The sequence below is a fragment of the Perognathus longimembris genome, chromosome 3 (assembly GCF_023159225.1).
Source record: "Perognathus longimembris pacificus isolate PPM17 chromosome 3, ASM2315922v1, whole genome shotgun sequence".
Lineage (NCBI taxonomy): Eukaryota > Metazoa > Chordata > Mammalia > Rodentia > Heteromyidae > Perognathus > Perognathus longimembris.
The window spans coordinates 112,082,307-112,097,765 of record NC_063163.1 but is presented as its reverse complement, the minus strand read 5'-3'; positions in this window follow the sequence as shown (position 1 = coordinate 112,097,765).

Genomic DNA, 15,459 nt, shown 5'->3' with positions numbered 1-15,459 from the left:
ATAGTGTAATGAGAATTAAAGGAACACACACACACACACACACACACACACACACACACACACACACACATTCCTTCTTTGCTTAGCCCTCTAGCAAATCCAGATCCAGCTTGATTTGGGTGAGAGATTGCTTCTGCTCTGAGGACATTGCTTTGTATACGCAGGGTGGCTGTATATTTGCCTTCCTAGCTCCAGAGATCTCAGATAAAGAAGTTTGTGCATTCCAACATTCCTTAGTAAGCATCAGGATTTATTAAGCCGAGACATGTTGTTCAAATTTTTAAAGGTGGACTACTGTTAACTAAAGATTACAGAATTCCAGAGCAGCTAGGGTTTATAAACACAGACCAGGCACAGGACATCACTGAGGTGTGCTTTTATGTATTTACTTAGAGATTTCCTCGTCTATAAAATGTCCACTGCCCCATCTTTCTTTGTTATTAAATCCATACTTTGAAATTCTTGTTGCTATTACAAAATGCCACAGACTAGGTAAGTGATGAAATCAAATTAAATGTATCTATACCCTCAAACGTTATCATTTCCTTTTCTTCTTCCTCCTCTCCCTCTTCTTTTCTTTATTTCTTCTCTTTCTCCTTCCTTTTTTGGGTGCTATTGAGGGCCCCACCTCATAATACTGCTGGATTGAGAATTAAAATTCAACTTGGATCTCAGGGGTAATGCAAGCATTCAAACCATCACACCTTTCGCCAAACACCACCTTTCCCGTGCAGCCATATCTACTCATCCCAATAGATCATCTCACTGTCAGCTAAATGCCTACAAGCTATGTATGTCCTCACAAATTGTGCTATGCCCATAGTTTCACACGGAATGAAGTTTATGGGGAGTGCCTTGTGGTGTACAGAGGGCCATAAAGTTCCATTGTTTATCAAGGACCTACTGGAAGCTTCATGGATCTTTGTTCTATCACACATAATTTGTATCTCTCCACTGGATGATTGCTTTTAATCAGACCTCTAAAACACACAGTGAGTGTTTGGCCTTTTGCATTCATTCCTGTCAAAAGACAACAACGCCCTTGCATGTACTTATCTTAGTGAGGAAGTTCCTGGATTGCCTTACCAAAACTGCTTAAGGGCTTCTGGACTTTTTGTCTTGGAATGTGTCCTTTTGCCTGCTTTCCTGTAACCCCCTAATGTTTTCTCTGTGCTGATTTGAACCAATAATACCAGAGGTTGAAAGAGAACTCGAACTTAACCACGTTTCACAGTGAAACTCCTTTCTCACCCCATGGTGGTAATTGGAATATTATTTAATAAACAATATTCTGTGATATATCACTGTTTTCCTGGAATCTGCTGGTCAAAACCAGCACCCTGCACAGAAGACATCCAATAGTGTTCTGTGTGAGGAACTGTGTTAGACTCCCCTCCGTTTTCAGATGGTTTAATTATCAGCAATGCTGGAAGCTTGGGCTGGAGGCATAGTAGTGCACAAAACAATCCCTATCCTCTTGTTTTACAGATGAGAAAACCAAGGCTTACTGCGATTGTGACTTCCTTTGGAATCATCCCGTTAGTGAGTAGTAGATTCACCATTCAAATCTAGCTGTTGGTTTCAAATGCAAGATAGGAACAAAAGAAATGCTCACTTCATTAGTAGCACATGCATTTTTAACTCTATACTTAAGATTCCACACGATCCATATAATTTAGAAGTAAAGTCAGAAAGTAACACTAGCTGAATTTTCCAAAATACAAGTTGGTAACTCTGTGCAGCAAATCCAGGGCCTTGTGTATGCTAGACCCGTGCTCCCAGCCTCTCACGATCAGATGAGTTCAAGGATGAAAGGAGATCAGACTACATTTCATTCCAAGAAATTACCACTACAAGACAAGATGATTTAAAAGTATGGCTAATGATATTGGTGATTTTCCTACATTCAAATTAAAGGTGCAAGGTATTTATTTAAATTTCCCTATTAGTCTTACTGATTTCTGCCTGTCAGCTTGTCTTCTTTCCAATAGATTATAGTCTACATCATGATAAATATATATATATATATATACATATGTATGTGTGTATTTATTATCCCTATCAATCCTTGACATGTTCTAATTTTTTATTACAAAATATTTAATAATTAGATTTAAATTCTTCATCTTTGCAGAAGATCACTACTTTGGCTATTCATTCTCTGTTGCTGTTGTAACATTGCTTTCCACTTCTTAGGTCAGAAGTCTGATAGGAATCAGTGATTTATTATGTTATAGTCCTTAGAGTGGAAATCTGCAACCAGACTCAAGGCCCAAGTCTAGATATCTGCAGGGTCTCTCTCCTTTCCCAAAGCTCTAGGATAGAATCAGTTTCCCAGTCTTTTACAGACTCGAGACCAATTACAGTTAGTGGCTCAATTCTTTTATCTGAAGGCTGGCAACAGCCAGTGAGTCCTCTCCCAGCATCTCTGCTGTCCTCTTCTATCATCCTCCCACCACAGCAGGAAAGCTTTCCTGCTTTTAAATACTTCTGTGATGCATTGGGATCCCTACAGACAACCCAGGACATTCTCTCGTCTTCAGGTCCTACCTTTCACTACATCTACGAAGGCCTTTCTCCAGGTAAAGTCCTACATGCACAAGCTACAAGACCCGGGGCTAGGTGGGTGTGAAGGGCCACTGTTTTCTCCTTCTTTAAATACCAAGCAAGTTCAGCATCAACACAAACCATTAGCAATTCACTTTCCGCCATCTTACTTTCTGAGATGCTTTTGACCATGTACATTAATTACGGTTTCAAGCCTCAGTGTGGAGAAATAAGGTGTATTGTCGCACCCATGTGGTTTGTGAGTGCCATATCTGAGGAGTCTAGAATCATAAGAAATTTCTAGTGTTTACTGGGGGCTTGACCTGTGCCAAGAACTTTTTCAGATGCCTCTTATGGTTTGATTATTTTATCCTCACCCTCTTGGGGAAAAAACAATCTACATGATAGATAATAATATCCTCATCACTTCCCCAATGACTAAACTTCAACACTGTGTATATTTAATTAAATGAAGTTTCAGATGTTGCTAAAAACAATATTAGATGGTGTTGGGTATAGTAGTTTTTGTAACATACAAGCACAGATGATACCACATATGCACCTCTTCTATAGCATTGTACAAAATAGAATCATTTGTACAAAATAAATAAATTGATTCATATGGTAAGAGACAATAGAGTAGAATGTACACTTCCCATTTCTCTTTCCATTTCTTTGAATTTAAAGAAATGCATCTACCAGGGTGTGTGTGTGTGTGTGTGTGTGTGTGTGTGTGTGTGTGTGTGTTTTGAGGCAATTTTAATCCAATATCAAAAAGGATGTTCCTCTCATTCTGTTGTCATCTTGTTTCTGTCATTCTCGAGGATTTCTGTTCGTGACATTAGGAATATTTTTTCTCATTAATATACAGTTATTCATTTGGTGTTATTAAAATGAAGACCAAGTCTAGGAATGCAACCATCTAGAAAATTCAGCTAAACTAGGTGCCCACCTGTAACCCCAGCACTTGGGAGACTAAAGCAGAAATGAAGAGTTCAAATCAGCCTGGGCTACATGAAAAGAGCCTGTCCTCAAAAAATAAAGAATAAAGGAAGGAAGAAAGGAAGGAAGGAAGGGGAGAGAGAATAAGAAGAAATCACTTGGTGCTGTCCTCAGAAATGCAGCATTGCACTGTCTGCTTTAAGGTTAAGTAACCAGAGAGCAACTGCAAGATTTAAAGCTGAGAGTTAAAGAAAGAGTTTGTTCTCTTTCAATCTCATTTGTGATTTCTGAGATTATCCCCTGCAAAGCTTCAGGTTAGAAGCTACTTGGACCAACACACATTTTTTTTGGTCAGGGTTTACATTCAATATTGACGGGCATTTTAACTTCCTAACTCTTTTTTTTTTTTTTTGAATAAAATTATCTTCCTGGGCTGGGGATATGGTCTAGTGGCAAGAGTGCTCGCCTCCTATACATGAAGCCCTGGGTTCAATTCCCCAACACCACATATACAGAAAATGGCCAGAAGTGGCGCTGTGGCTCAAGTGGCAGAGTGCTAGCCTTGAGCAAAAAAAGAAGCCAGGGACAGTGCTCAGGCCCTGAGTCCAAGCCCCAGGACTGGCCAAAAAATAAATTAGCTTCCTACAAGATAAAAATCACTCTCACTCTGCATATCATTGTTTCCACCCAATGACTTATAAATCCAGCATTTGACATCTCATTGTACTGATGAGGCAATCTTGTCTATGATTAGTCAGTAGGAGAACTGGTGCAATTTCTATTGAGGGAAATATGATCATATGTTTCTTAATTAAAAATTCATTACCTTTTAACCCAGAAGGCCCACCCCTACCCCCAGGAATGTATCTTACAAATAGCCACATACAAGTTAAGTAGAATACAATGATACCTGTACAGTTTTAGGTGTTTGCAAAATGCTCTGTAATCACAAAAATATTAGGTAAACAATTCGTTTGTCCTTGACTAGAAGATTAGTTCAGTAAACTATGGTTATACCCCACAATTGAGTAATATGAAGCTAAAGGGAAAACAAAAGGGGGTGGAGAAGAAGAGGGAAAAGGAGCTCTCTGCACAGATGGCTGGCTAGTTAGAACTAACTAGCTATAATAATGGGAAATAATTATATTTGCTCATCAAAAATAACAAGCTAAGTTAAAACACTGAAGACTGCATTAGCATTATCCTTACCACTTAAACTGATTGAAACCTTTTCTTTTCTTTCCCTTAGAAGTTTGTATTTTTCTTAACAATATTTAAGGTCATTATCATGACATACCATGGTGCATTGCTAAGGGAATCCATCACCTGTCAAATGTTTTAATAATATTTTAAAGGTGAAATTACTCCTTGAAAATCTACTCATGGAGAGCCAGCTCAGTATAATGAATATGTATGCAACCCAGGAAGAAAAATGCAATCTGTCATCAAATCCTTGTGTTCATTTGTTTCATAAATTCAGGTGTTTACTAGTTTAGATTTTTAAAGACACTCCAAAACTAAAGAAAAGAAACTAAGGCCCAAAATGTTAAGTTGTTTATCACAATCCCATGACCATACGGATAATCTCAATATGCATTTCTTTATTATTTTTGTACTGGTACTAGGACTTGAACTCAGGGCCTCGGTGCTGTCCTTAGCTAGCTTTTCATTCAAAGCGAATACACTACTATGTAAGCCACTGCTCTACTTCTGGTTTGTTGTGCTTAATTAGAGGTAAGAGTCTCAGGTAATTTCCTGCCCAGGTTGGCTTGAGCCACCACTAGCACTAATCTTAGGCGGGGGAGGGTGTTTTGGGGTTTTTTGTCCAGCTTGAACTCTGGGCCTGGGCAATGTCCCTGAACTCTTCAGCTCAAGGCTAGTGCTCAACCACATGACCTCAGTGCCACTTCTGGATTACAGGCATGAGCCACCAGCGCCTAGCAAATCTTGTGTTTTTAGAGCCTGTATTTTGTCAATTCGATTTATGTCCTTTCTGCTTCTTTTCAAATGGCTATTAAGAAGAAGCAATAGGGTTTCATCCTTTTTCTACTCTGAATGCTTTTATCTTGTTTCTACAGTGATAACATATGCATATCATGATATTTATAAATTCTTTTTTATGCAACATTGAAGAGAAGGTTGAATGGCAATGATTCAAGAGAAAGTTGAATGGCAATATTACAATGTAAAATGTGGTTGTTTGATGAGGCGCAACATTGAAAAAAGTCATTCCAGATTTCCATGTGGTCCACAGTAGGGGGAGCAAGCCACTGTGGTATAGATGAGATGCAGTAAGAGGGAACCTATTGTTCTGTGTAGCTTGAGCAAATGCTGTGCTTCCTACCCCCTAGTTGGAATGCAAAGGCAGTTGCTTTGGAATGATGACACTTCAGGATCCCAATATCAAATAGAGCTTAGCCTTCACATAAAAAAATGTGTATTATGAATGTGTATCAAGGAATCTGGAACTACAACATCCAGAATCATTTTGATTTTACAATATAATGACCAGAAGTAGCCTAGGGGTATGATCTATTGCCCTGCCAAGTAACCATGAGGTGAGCTAGGAAAGGAACTAAATAGATACCTAAGTAATCGATCCTGGCAAAATTCTCCAGTTCCAAGGAGATTGTGGTTGGCAAAGGGCCAGATAATATTGCCTATTAAGTCAAAATGTAAGGTCCTAAATCTCAGTGTCCCAAGATAAAAGGGGGAAGTTCCAGATGTGGAAAACATCTGAAAAATGATAGCACCTAGATGGTGCTATTGCCCTATCAAGTTTCAAAGTTCAGAAAGTAAATCACAAAAGGAAAAAAAGAAATGAGCTCAATCCTTAGGCTACAGTCACTGATCCTAAATCACAAGATCCTTGCTGTCAGCCCTAAAGATATGCTTTCTTTCATGTGGTTTGGCAAGATAGCCAAGGTGTGCCCTTACAGCCAATGGAGGCAGACTCCCACAAGTGTTCGATAATCTGGAACATGAAATACAGTTCTAGAAGGTAAAGGGCAGTAGCTGGAGTGTGAACAGGAAAAAAATCCTTTCCCCAAGAGCCTAAAGTTACAAATGGCAAATTGCCCAGACAAGGTGCGAAGGGGTGGGGGTGGTAGGAGAAAGGAGAATGGAAAAGTCTGGGTTGTTCACAAAATCAACACTTCCATTTTTCACTGTGTACTGAGTCATTTCCATCAATGTACAAACATGCAATACGGTCCATTTTCAAGGAGCCAATTCCAGAGTTTTCATTTCTGGCCATTACAGAGAAAAAGGCATTGGTCTAGTTTGCCCACTTGCCATCACTATACATCTGGGCCAAAGAGAAGTAATTCTTTCCAGGCATTGAGCAACAATTGATATATATTGATGTATTTCTTTGGATGTGAGTGAACCTCACATACTTGTAATAATATCCATTTGGTCATGATATACTATCCTTTTATTCTATTCCTGGATTTTACTTGCCAATATTTGAGAAAGAATTTTTCAAATATATTTATATAACTTATGTATTATATATTCCAGTTACACATTTATTTATATTTTATATTTTTGTACTTATATAGAGAAGAGATGTTATTGTGCCTTAGGCAGTGGTCACTCCTCCATTTTCTCAAAAGGGTTGGTGTAATATTAGCATTATTTCTTCTTTAAGTGCTTGATGGAATTAACCAGTGAAATGGGCCTGGAGTTTTCTTTGTGGAAAGGATTTTATATAACAATTTTTATACATCTATCTACGTATACCTACATAGATTCATAGTTTCAATTCTTCAATTTTAGAAATGTGTTTGGGGAATTAGTCAAATTTGTCCATGTTATTAAACTTAACTGGTTCATATCTTTCTATAATACTCCCTTATTATCCTTTAATTGTTTGTAGAATCCATAGCAATATTCTCTTTTATTCCTGACAATAGTAATACAGCCCATCATAAAGTTAGTAAAATACCTACATGATCCCCAATACCATTCTCTAATAAAAAGAACCAGGGATCCTTGAAGAAATGGTTGGCTTGAGCAGTGTGGTGGGGGGACACACATGAGATAAATATCTTATAATACCTAAAATTGAGGAAGTTCTAACACCACACACACACACACACACACACACACACACACACACACTATGATGTATATGTGTTACAGGAGCCAATTGAAAGAATTCCCAATGAGAAAATCAACCATTTTCTGTCCTCTCTCCTCTCCTCCCCTTCCCTCCATTCTCCTCCCTTTTCTCTCCTCTTCTCATTTTTTTCACCTCTCCATTTATCTTCTCTCTTTGATAGAATTCTTTGAACCAGAAAATAAAGTAATAATGGATTTTATCCTAAAGTATAAAATAAATATCCATTCTGATATAATTAAGTAATTAAACATATAGTGGAAAATAGACAAATCTTGCCTGTGAAGAATTGCAAGTCCTTTTATGAAGATAGTTTGCCCTTAAGAGAAGAGGCTTAATTCTTACCTCTCAGTGACATCTGTACATAATGATTTTGTTCCCAAGACCACAGAGGAGAGGGGGCAGAAAGGATATAGCTTTACAGGACAGTCCTGAGAAACACTGCCTCAGCCAGGGGACCTACTCCAGCATCAATAGTGATGTCATGTTTATATCATGAATATGATATGAGAGGAATGACATGTCATTTCTGTCATGCTCCTCCTAAATCTTATAACATAGCCTGACTGCAATAGCCCCTTTTCTATTGCTATAACAAGGTACCTGAAGCCGGCTTCTTACAAAGACATGTTTATTTAGCTTGTACTTTGGGTGGCTGGGAGCTGAAGGTCAGGTAATGGCATCCACTTGGCCTCTATTGAGGGTTTCATGGTGGATGTTATAACAACACCAGAGGCACATTGTGGAAAAGATCCCAGTCAGACAGGAAGTCAGAGAGCCTCATAGGCTTCCTTAACTACAGACTCAGGAGTTAACTCACTGTAGAGTCCAGCATTGGCCCTTTCCTTCCATTGCATTCCCAATGACCTCATCACTTCCCACTTGGTCCCCACTCTTAGTCCACTGTCTCACAATATCACCATGCCAAGACCATATGACCATCACACAAATCTTTAGAGTGCATACTCAAAGTACACCACCACACTGAGCAAAACAGTCTAGAAGTTAGTATTCCTCAAAGTTGTCAAGTTTATCAAATAATAAAGAAACTCTGAGCTGGGTGCTGATGGCTCATGCCTATACTCTTAGCTTCTCAGGAGACTGAGATGTAAGAGTTCTGATATTCAAAGCCTGCCATGGCAGGGAAGTCCTTGAGACTCTTACCTGATTCACCAGCAAAATGCTAGACATGAAGATACAGCTCAAGTGGTAGAGCACCAACCATGAGTAGAAAAACTAAACAAGAGTTCAATATTCTGAGTAACATCCCAGTACCCACACACACCAAGACTTGAGTACTTGAAAAGATGACAAAAATTAGCATTCAAACTGGGAGTATGGCCTAGTGGCAAGAGTGCTTGCCTCATATATATGAAGCCCTGGGTTCGATTCCCCAGCACCACATATATAGAAAATGGCCAAAAGTGGTGCTGTGGCTCAAGTGGCAGAGTGCTAGCCTTGAGCGGGAAGAAGCCAGGGACAGTGCTCAGTCCCTGAGTCCAAGCCCCAGGACTGGCCCCCCAAAAAAAGAATTTAAAAAAAAACACATTAGAACAAGCAAAAGAAGCTGGAGAGTAGAAAAAAAAATGCATGGTGCACAATTCCAACATACTAAATCTTAGAACTAAAAGAAGCAAAATCTAACTTGTGGTTATATGAAATTGTGAGTGATGAAATAATGATAGAAAAGTGTAATAGAATGCTCTAGAACAAAGGAAATGTTCTACGTAGACACTGCAATGGTGGTAGTTACTAGGGTAGACACATTTGTTAAAACCTATATGAGGCCAGGTACCAATGACTCATGCCTACAAACCTAATTACTCAGGAGGCTGAGATCTGAGGAGCACAATTCAAAGTCAGCCCAAGCAGGAAAGTCTGTGACACTCTTATCTCCAATTAATCCCCAGAAAACCGAAGTGGCACTGTGACTCAAAGTGGTAGAGTGCTAGCCTTGAGCAGAAAAAGCTCAGGTACAGCACCCAGACCCTGAATTCAAGCCCCACAACTGACACACACAAAAAAAATGGCTTATGTGAGTACACTTAAAATTGAGCATTTATTGTAAGCACATCAAACATCCATGAACTTGGTATTTGCTTGTTTGTTTTGTGTTGGTAGTAGGGATTGAATTCAGTGCCTCACATTCTCACTTTGGTTTTTGCTTACAACTAGTGCTCTACTACTTGAGCCACACCTCCACTTCTGGTTTTTGTGGTTGGCGATAAGGATCTAATAAATTTTTCTTCCCCAGCTGGCTTTGAACCAGGAACCTCAGATCTCAGTCTCCTGAGTGACTAGGACTGTAGTCATCAGCTGCCAGTACCTGATGAAGTTAGTTTTAAACACACACACACACACACACACACACACACACACACACTTCCGTGATATCACATAGCCCTCCAACTACTGTTCCATTTTCTGTCCTTCTTTATAGAAAAATTTAAAAGAGTTATACTTACTCTGTCTTCCCCCTTTCTCCTCCTCTTATCACTTTAAATCATTCCTGTCAGACTTGCACGTCATTCTTCACTGAAATCACCCCCACATGAGGTCAGTGATGACTTCTCTACAACTAAATGTCACGGTCAGTTTCCAGTCTTTGTCATCTCACATCAACAGAGCATTTGTCATGTCACACTCCCTACCTTGTGTTCACAGAAGGCACTTCCAGTTCTTCCGTTCCTTTCTTCATGGACACTTCTCAAGAGTCTTTCCCTGGCTTGTCTTCCCAGCGCCAGCTCTAACCACTTGAATGTCCCAGAGACCCATCCTCACTGTCTATTTTTCCCTATTCCTATTGAGAAATCCCATGCCCGTTTCTGGCTATGAAACACATCTGCAGATCTGTATGTTGTGAAAGCATAAATTTGTATCACTAGCTCAGGACTCTGTATCCCAAATCTGATTTTCCCACTACCCATTCAACACCTATGCCTGGATATCTACCAGGCACTTCAAATTAACATATGCAAATGAACAGCATGACTCACTTCTTCATTATCTTTTACCATAGTTGTTCCTACTTTAATTAATGGCCTCATCCTCTGAGTCTTGTTTCTTTATGGTATTGTTGTTGTTTTGGTGCCCAATATTGAACTCAGGGCTTCAGACATGTCCATTCCTCTCCTAAGCAACCCTTCCCCCACAAATCTATACACAATAAAAACAGCCATTAAGGATCCGTGACATGAGCAGAAGGGCACAGCTTCTGAAAGTCCCTGCTAGCCCAAGTAATTATGCTTAAGGGACTCTAGAATTGTTCTTCAAGAAAGAAAATGTTGACATTACATTTAAAGTTCTAGGTGAATTTCCTTTGGCATATACGCCACGTGGCTACTGTATATGATTTTGGTACACTGGTTATTGTATATATGCCTACCTGATCTAGGGAAGGGAAAGAAAAATGAGGGTGTAAGATATCACAAGAAATGTACTCACTGCCTTATTATGTAACTGTACCCCTTTTGCACAACACCTTGTCAAGAAAATTTAATTAATAAAAAGAAAAGAGACTCTAAAAAGCAAGATAGGAGAAAAAAAAAAAGAAAATGTGTTCAGGAAGTATGGGGGATGGGGTTGCTGGGGAAGCCCTTTAAATTCTGTGTTTAAGAATAGGGAAGGGTGGGGGCTGGGGATATGGCCTAGTGGCAAGAGTGCTTGCCTTGTATACATGAGGCCCTGGGTTCGATTCCCTAGCACCACATATACAGAAAATGGCCAGAAGTGGCGCTGTGGCTCAAGTGGCAGAGTGCTACCCTTGAGCAAAAAGAAGCCAGGGACAGTGCTCAGGCCCTGAGTTCAAGGCCCAGGACTGGCCAAAAAAAAAAAAAAAAAAAAGAATAGGGAAGGGTGGAGTCCAAGTTAAGTGTAATTGCTAGGACTGAATGTTTGTGTCCTAACCTGTTCACCTGCAGAAGTTTACCCAAGTCAGTGACACTAGAAAAAGGAATCTTGATGGGGGGGGGGGGGGTGATTATTAAGTTAAGAGGGCCACACATGGTAACTCAAATCTGTAATCCTAGTTACTTAGGAAGTGGAGTTGGGATTGAGGTTTGAGGGTAACCCAGACCTACAAATTCAAGAGGCTCTCTTTCTCCCCTCCCCCAACTCTCTCCCAATGGTTAGGTAGAGTGTCTGGCGTGCCTCATCCCCCAGCAACACAAGGATGTACGAGGAGGAAGGCTGCAGCCTGGGCTGGCCCAGAGCAGGAAGTGAGACACGACTATCATAACTAATGTAAAAGTGGGGCTGGAGGAGTGGCTCACTTGCCTAGCAAGTGTAATTCCTCTAAGTTTAAACCTCCCCTCTCCTGCCACAAAAAAAAAGGAAAGATCCAAAGTACCTTGGTTGCCTATCCCACCATGTGAGAACAGAACAAGAAGAGGCCAACTATTTAAAAAAAAAAAAAGTGACCTTTACCAAATACCACATTTATTGGTATCTTGATCTTGGACATGCCAGCCCCTATAGTGGTGGGAAAGAAATAAAAATCTATTGTTTATGAGATGCTTAATTCATGATATTCTGTAATAGTGGGATGAACAGATTGAGACAATCTGTTAAGGGAAAATGTATTAGGCGGCTACCTTATTTGAAATTATTAAGCCCTAAGAAAGACACTGAGGCAGCACTGGCCAGTTGAGTCCACTAGATGGAGCCAAAACAGAAAAATAATCACCAGCCAATGGCAAATTTGCACACCAAGGAATGAATACTATACAGGATGGATTCCAAACACTAAGAGTCCGTTGGCAGCCTGCCAGAGTTCTTGCAGTTGATTGGAATAAGGGGAGAAGAATTAGCCTGAAATGAACTAATAATAGCCAACAGCAGGGTGAAGCAATGTGCCACAGAAAGAACACAAAACTGGGTCTTAATCCCAAGCCAAAGGATTTGTTTTTGCCAATGTATAAAACTTTGAACCTTAGAAGGTAAGTCCGAGATGGTGATGGGTACTGGTAATCCCAGCTACTCAAGAGACCATCAATGAAGGGGAGGATCACAGACCAAGGTCCTCCCCAGGGACAAAACTCACAACCTACCTGAAATAAAATTTGAAAGAACGAAACCCAAAAAGCATTTGGGAAGCAAGTCTCAAGTCGCAGACTATTTGCTTAGCAAGCTTAAGATCATGAGTTCCAACCCCACTACTACCAAAAGGAAAAAAGAGAGAGAGAAAGAAGAAAACAAAGTGAGATAAAGGTCGATTGTGATACTCTCTGGATTAGAAATAAAAGATTAATGACAAGTTGTAAGGGTGTGGTTTTATGGCAGAGAGGTATTTGAAGGAAAGAAAGAAAAGTGTTTAAAGAATGCCCATCCCAGTGACTCACACCTGTAATCCTAGTTACTCAGGAGGCTGAGATCTGAGGTTGCTGTTTGAGGCCCTAGGTAGCATGGGCCTTACCTCTAATTAACCTGGTGGGGGAGGAGAGGAAACCAGCGCTGGAGCTGTGGCTCAGGCAGCAGAGCACTAGCGTTGAGCGCAAAAGCTGAGCCAGAGAATGTCTGCAATGTCACCAGATAACTGGGACTTATTAATCAGATGCAGGGGAGTACTTAAATTTTGTGGATCATTTAATCATAACGCTTTAATAAAACTGTTAAATCTGTTGGCTCATAGTTCACAGACGCACCTTCTGCTCTACTACTTCAAAATGTCCTCACACATCATGATCAGAGCAAATGTCAGACAGAGAAATGAATGGTTTGCCTATCCACTGGTAAAAATCGGCCGCATTTTAAGTACCCTCACCCGTTTGATGTAAGCCACCGGGCCTCATTTGCACCATTTATTTATTTGTTTGTTTATTTATTTATTGCCAGTCCTGGAGCTAGAACTCAGGGCCTGAGCACTGTCCCTGGCTTATTTTTTGCTCAAGGCTAGCACTCTGCCAACTTGAGCCACAGTGCCACTTCTGCCCTTTTCTAAATGTACATGGTGCTGAGGAATCGAACCCAGGGCTTCATGTATACAAGGAGAGCACTCTTGCCACTAGGCCATATTCCCAGCCTGCACTCTTTATTTTTCAAGGAGGCTTTGAGAGTTGGACGGAGGACGCTTTTCCAGAGCTTTGAAGGGTAGAGTGTGTTGTGAGGGCTGTGTCTGGGGAGCACAGGGAGCTGAGGTCACCATCCCCCCTCTGTCATCCTGGATCCGGGAGAGTGAGGAAGAGAAAGACCCAGGGACTTCAAAAGGTGGCTGAGCAGCACGAGGACATCCATGGCTTCACAGTGAATGAAACTTGTCACTTCAGTGCATTAGGGCTACTATAATAAACTGCCCTAGGCTGGGTACTTTATAGATAATGACAGTTTTATTTCGCATAGTCCTGGAGGCTAGAATCTCAGATTAAGGCACCAATTCTGGAGCACTGTTTGAGCACTGTCACTGAGCAGTTTTGCTTAAAGCTAGTGCTCCACTATACTTGAGCCCCAGCTGCACTTCTGGCTGTGTGTGTGTGTGTGTGTGTGTGTGTGTGTGTGTGTGTGTGTGTGTGTGTTTTACTTGGAAATAAGAGTCTCACAGACTTTCCTGTCTGGGCTGGCTTTGAACCACAATCCTCAGATCTCAGCCTCCTGAGTAACTAGGATTACAGGCATGGACACCTGCTCCCAGCTAGAGGTGGGCTCTTCGTGAGTAGGATCTGTTCCAGGAGGTGATGATAATGATTGAGCACTGCATTTAGGCTGACTGAATGAGGAAGCAGATAAGGGTAGAAAAATCTGTCATTGGCTAGCTGCTTCTCCAGTGGCCAGGGCTATAGAAGGACATGGGTCATAAGTAGACACGGTGGAACCTTGCACTGCTGGCCTCACATGCAAAGTAGAACTCAATCTCTTTCTGAGCCAGTGACCCAATTTCCCCTGCCTTAAACAGCTCTTGGCACCACTGGCATCCCCTTTCTGCAGGAAACACTGAGGCCTCCCCTGACCTCCCCTGCTGGTATTTTGCTTGTTTGAAGTGGCAGGCACCAGATGAGGATTTCTGTATACATTCTCTATTTTATCTCTCACAGGGGCAGCATTAATTATGAAAACAACTAAATCTGAAAGAAGTTTTATTCAACTTGTGTGTCCTGGCTTAAATAACCAAGCCAGGGCCTGAAATGTGCTCTTTCTGATTCTGAGAGCCTTCCTCTCGCCTCAGCAACTTCCAGAAATGAGTTATCTTGTGAACCAAACAACTGTGCATTGTGCTAAAGTATCTACAAGGGACCAAGCCAGGGAGGAAAATGAGAAGATATAAGAAAAGTGATGGCAGGGGCTGGAAATGTGGGTTAGTGGAAGAGTGCTTGCCCATCATGCATGAAGCCCTGGGTTCGATTCCTCAGCACCACATAAATAGAAAAAGCCGGAAGTGGTGCTGTGGCTCAAGTGGTAGAGTGCTGGCCTTGAGCAAAAAGAAGCCAGGGACAGTGCTCAGGCCCTGAGTGAGCTTAAGCCCCAGGACTGGCAAATAAAAACAAAAACAAACAAGGGAAAGTGATAGCAGCACTAACTTCTGTTAGTGTTGTGTCATTTATTTCTGTGTAGTCAGGCACTCCAGATAATTCTAAATCAAGTGTGGTTTTTGTAGGAAAAGGATGTAAGACCTTCCTTTAAGAGCCAGTTCTTCTTTGCATACCTCCTCTTCTCTTATTTGTCCACAGCCTCTTTTCAACTCACTGACTCCTTTCTTTTGTCTTCATTATTGTACTATGACAAGAAGAAAGAGCTGTTGCTGCACAAAAGAGTCAGACTTTAAAAAAAAAAAAATAGGGATGCTAAGAAGTGTGAAAGTAACTAAAGCCAGGCACTGGTGGCTCATGGCTGTAATCCTCCGGAGCCTGAGATCTGAG